The sequence below is a fragment of the Saccoglossus kowalevskii genome, chromosome 15 (assembly GCF_978046115.1).
Source record: "Saccoglossus kowalevskii chromosome 15, keSacKowa6.1, whole genome shotgun sequence".
Lineage (NCBI taxonomy): Eukaryota > Metazoa > Hemichordata > Enteropneusta > Harrimaniidae > Saccoglossus > Saccoglossus kowalevskii.
The window spans coordinates 5,147,782-5,153,360 of record NC_140655.1 but is presented as its reverse complement, the minus strand read 5'-3'; the positions used below and the strand labels follow the sequence as shown (position 1 = coordinate 5,153,360).

Genomic DNA, 5,579 nt, shown 5'->3' with positions numbered 1-5,579 from the left:
TGAATCGCTAGATATTTTACTTTAAATTAATCAACATGAAGCCTATGAAGAACTGAGTTGGCAGCCAGTGTATTATGCAAATTAGTTGGAGGCAGCCATAGTGCGACATAATATCCTCCGATATGAAAATATCAGAAATGATTTCCATTGTAACTTCATAACTTTGACTGATTGTACAGACACATGTTACTGTCTGTAAATACCTTGTGAGATTTATAAATACAGCCTTATCTGTGTCGAAAATGTATGTATGCCTAATAAATATGTTAGTTATCAACCGTCACATACGACTTGTAGTTATTTGCAGTGTATTGATATATTTGATTGTTGACAATATGTATGCTATATACTATACTATATCGGTTCATGCAGAATACGTTTATACTAAGTCGATTCGCAATGAATGAATACACAAAACCTCAAATAGATTCACAAGTAGTATGCATAGTTCAGTCTTTATTTTATTTTATTTTATTTTATTTTATTTTATATTGTTATTCTTGATTGTAAAAGTTTTAAAAATATTTGGTTCAAATTCAGGAACTGATCAATGTGATTTATGGGTTGTTAATACTTAAGCTTGTATTAGTCGGGTATTGAAACTAGTGTTCCCTTAGGTAATGTACATCAACTAGTAGTCAAGCCACCTCATGTTGATAGAGGATGTTACTGTTACTGTTTAGTTGTACCATAATCAAGTACTAGCACTTGCTCATGAGTCATTTATGGCAGGTCATCTTGGTGCTAAGAAGACTACAGAATAGCAATAGCCATGGATTTTATTGGTCCGATCAGTCCAGCGACTGAGAGAGGTCATAGGTACGTTTTAACTGTTGTAGACTATGGTTCACGATACCCTGAGGCTGTAGCGTTAAATAAATTACCCCCGAGGTAGTTGCCAATGCATTAGTATATATAGGAGGTTGGTGAACCCAAAGAAGTTTTAACTGATTTAGGGACACAGTTTGTATCTGACATTATGAAGGAAGTGAGTAGAGTGTTGTCTATTAGTAACTACTTCATATCAGTCAGCATGTGGTGGTTTAGTTGAGCAGTTTAATGATAATTTGAAAAGTATGTTGAAATGCATGTGTCAAGAACGGCCCGAGGATTGGGATAGGTATCTTGACCCAGTACTGTTTGCCTATAGAGAAGCTTCTTGGGAAAGTTGAGGGTTTTCACCTATCTATCTTATTCATGGTAGAACTGTGAGTGGCCCAATTAGGAGAGTTGTGGACAAAGGAGACCACTACTTCAGAGGCTGAAACTATTTACCAAAAATGCCTTGATTTACGAAATCGCCTTGAAGAGACATGTAAATTGGCTCAAGCTGGGTTAGCTAAGGCAAAGGTTAGACACAAAAAGTATTATGAAAGGAAGGCCAGGGATAGGAAGTTTCAACATGAATGCGTCCACTGGCAATTCGCCTCGTCTTGGTTACTGCTGCACTGCTCAGTTGCTTTCCAAAGGCAAATGGGGGAATGTTCAAAGTGGCTCCTTGAAAGGCAAGTAGGTCACGTATCAAAAATCCCCGATCAGCCATAATATCATCACCTGTCTTCACTTTGTCCAAAAAACCACTATCTTTCACAATCTGCTTGTCGGACACTGATCCAGTCCACAAATCAGTCACAAAAGTAAAAGCTCCAGTGGGTGAAATTGCTACAAGTGCCTTGAATGTATTGTGGTACTTATAAGATGACCAGGTAATTCTTTGTGAAGAGGGGATTGATGGCTTTTGAACAAAAAATTCTGTGCAGTCAATAACGGCGACAGTTCTTTTGAAGTGTCGAAATGCTGCTGGCAGAGATGCTCTTACTTGGTCTTGTGTTGGCCATTTTATGAGAAATGAAAGTTCTTTATTAATAAACTCTATCCAAGTATAGCAGTAACGGCTTGCTGTGGATTGCGCAATTCCAAAAGTGTCTGCAAGGTGTTTAGACCTCTTCTTAGTCGAACAAGTACTAAGACAAAAGCCTCAAAATTTGATAGTGCTCGACCATGACCATCACGCCGACTTGTAGATGTGGCTTCTCCTTTCCACAGTTTTATTCTTTCTCCCCTTATTTTTATCCAATTGAAGATAAACATTAACACCTGTATGGATGTAAAACCTACAGGAAAATCAGTAAAAAACATAAAAATATGGTTCTATAAAAAATAAAAACAAGTTCTAGAAGAAATGGATTTACTATTATGTAACAATCACCTGTGTAAAATTTGCAGGACTTGGCATCCGTTAGTTCATCTTTCATAAAGAGATCTCTCTTCAAAAAGTTTTGGTCTGTGAGTGCCCTGTCTGAATATTCACCCAAATGTTCATGGTTGATATCATTGTCTGTGTGGCAGCATTGCACATATATGGTTTGGTCTTCTGAAGTGGTGACTTATCCACAATGGTATTTGTATTATTGCAAGTTAAGGTATCTGAAATGGCAAAAAAAAACATTAACTAAATAGTAAATTATATGCACATAAACGCTTGACATATGTGACAACATGCAGACACATTCACAACATGATGCCCAGCCCCATTTTTATATATTGAAATGTTGTAAAATTTAAAAACAATCCTGCATAAAAAAATAAAATGTCAAAACGTGGATCAGCTGTCCGCCAACACTTAAATATAGATAGAAACCTTTATTTTTATTGTTGATATTTAAATTTGTACATGTGTTCATTTCATTTCATTTGTTACACATATAAATCTAAGAGTATTGTACAAAATAGAATTTAAAATAGGTATAGGGAAAAGAAAATAGCTGCAGTTCCCCGTTCAAAAAAAAAATTTGGATAAATAAATTATAGGACGAAAAGTAACGATACATCATACTATTAATTTGTAATGAATTATATAATAGAAATATATAAATAAACACTAAACCTATATATATGTTTATATTTATACACACACACACATAATCAAAACTCTGATGTATAAACAGAACAGTTTATCAGGAGAAGTTAGAAACTGGAAGCAAATACTAAATATGTACACTCCAGTGACTCCAAATTTTAACTGTCAATTACAATTTTTAAGTACATAGAGGACAAATAAAGCAATATGCTGAAAGTAAAACCAAAATGCGAGAAACCACCAACAGAGACATTTTTTATTAAAATAAAATTACATTTTATGATTTATACATATCCATCCCTTAAGTGTTTTTTAAATGATTGGCGAAAATGTGATTTTGGAATTTCTTCCCTGATTTTGATTGGAATGTCATTTCAAAATTTGGGGCCTGTATATGTTATAGCAAATTGTCCTAATGTTGTGTTTGCATGAATAGAATATAACAATTTTTGAAGGCGATGTCTTGTATTATATTCAGGGTCAACAAATGTAAAATAATCTGACATGCTATCACAGCATATTATTTGTTTGTGAATAAAAGGTGTATAAAAATTGATAAAGACAGTGTTATGCATACATACCACAGGCATAGGCTATATTATTATTATTCTCTTTGTTGGGTGATGTAATTGGGGTCTTTTGTACATTATTCATATTATCAGTGGTAAGTACAGGGTTCAGACATGGTGGACTCTGAGGAGGCACGATAGGTGTATTTCTATCAGTTACCTGAAAATAAGAAACCATACTAAGCATCACTGCATTCATGTAAGATGTGTAAAAAATATGTATAACAAACATAATGGAAGATTCATAATAAAAAACAATGTTGCTGTCCCATGAATAACGTGTAGAAATGCTCTATATACATGCAGACGTATAAACATACAACTACAGTTAGGAAAAATATCAACTGACTTCAAAGATATTTTGTTTCCATATGTTTTATATTGTTTATATATATATATAGTGAAAACATATACTAACAAGATATGATAGTAATAAAAAAGAATGGGGTGAACGGTCTGGTCTGTCGAGCTTCCTTTCCAAAGAAAAGATACACAGTACTCACCAACTGTTGTACCTTTGGTCGTTTTGGTATATTTCCTGTAACGGTAACGGTTCGGTCTTTCGGGGGTGGTCTTTTCTTTCTTGTCACAAACATTCTCAGTTCTACTCCTCTAGCTGTGGCTGGTATAGGATCGGGATGTTCTTCCGTAGGACCATTACCACCAACAAAATGTAAAGAACATACGTACGTGTCTTGTTTGATTCGATGTCTTCCGAAGTCGTCACCACGAGAACACGCACTGATCCACCGATCACATTTTTCTGGTTGGCGTTTCGGCTTCGGAAAACGCGCAAAAACACTCCATTCATCCTTCTTTTCAAACCTCGAATCACTCTTACATTCGCCATACGCACAACGTTTAACTCCCATTGATGCTTTAAATGCCGATACTGTTGAGTGATTGTTGTTTACAACACTGCAATCAATATGGTTGCCACCGTCGTGAATGAAAAGCTTGACCTTTGTCGCGCGGTTGCTAAGTGCGTGATTTAAGTCACACGAGATTTCGTATGATCTCGCTTAACGCGGAATATGGCTTATTGAGAGAGAGTGGGTATGATGGATTACAGAATGGATGTGAAATGCAAGGTGAAAATTTATCATACTAACTTGCTGAAAGCATATTATGAAAGGGGAAAGAAAGTGGTTACAGGTGTGATGAACTGCGTGCACTGCAGCTTAGAGAGATTGCTGGAGTTATAAGAGAAATTTCCGATGTTCTCAATGATTGTCCTGGAAAGTCTAAAATTGGTGAGCATGATATTAAATTGGTAACATCTGAAGCAGTTAGGTCAAAACCATACCATTTACCATCCGATATGACAGATATAGTGAGGTCAGAGTTTAAGAGTATGTTAGAGATGGGACTAATTGAACCATCAAATTCACCTTATGCCTCACCCATTGTTTTGGTAAATAAGAAAGGGGGAGAATTGTACAGGATGTTTTGGCTCGTTTAAGGAAGGCAGGGTTAACTGCAAGACCTTCAGTGTGTTTCTTTGGTTTTACTAATTTAGAGTTTATTGGTCTTCAGGTAGGTGACGGTATTGTGCAAGTATTATCAGATGAAATAGAAGCCATGCAGCATGTAGCCAGACCTGAAGCACTAAAGCAAGTAAGGTCATTTGTAGACATAGCTAGATATTATCGCAAATTTGTACCAAATTTTGCTACAAAAGTAGCTCCTCTCAGTGATTTGACCAGAAAAGGTAAGCCTAGAAAGGTAGTCTTGGGAGATCCCCAAGGATCTTGAATCACTTGAAAGTTGTATTGGGTAAGCAACCAATGTTAAGGTTGTATGAGTTTTATTTATCAGAAGTTTGTTTTGGTGTAGTCTTATTGCAGCAATATGAGAAAGGAAAATTTCAAGTGCCATACGCCAGTCATAAATTGCTAGCCAGAGAGAAGTCTTATTCTGTAATAAAAAGATTGTTTGGCAGTGATTTGGGCATTGCATAAATGTTCAGTCTTGATGAGGGGGCAATGTCAGCATCCTTTATTATTATGTTTTTGTCATACCTGAAAACCCTGCAAATAGAAGTGTGCATGGAATCATGGGAAGAAACTGTGCATTTCCGTGTGATAACTCTCATAAAAATGATTGACAGGTCATACTTGTTTACAACTCTAGAAGGACAATTGGAATCA

General features: G+C 35.8%; 1 pseudogene; it reads right to left on the bottom strand.

Annotated features, from left to right (window-relative positions):
- Positions 1 to 1,351: 1,351 nt before the first annotated feature.
- LOC146733876 (uncharacterized) lies at positions 1,352 to 4,308 on the bottom strand (annotated as a pseudogene).
- Between the last annotated feature and the right edge of the window lie 1,271 nt (positions 4,309 to 5,579).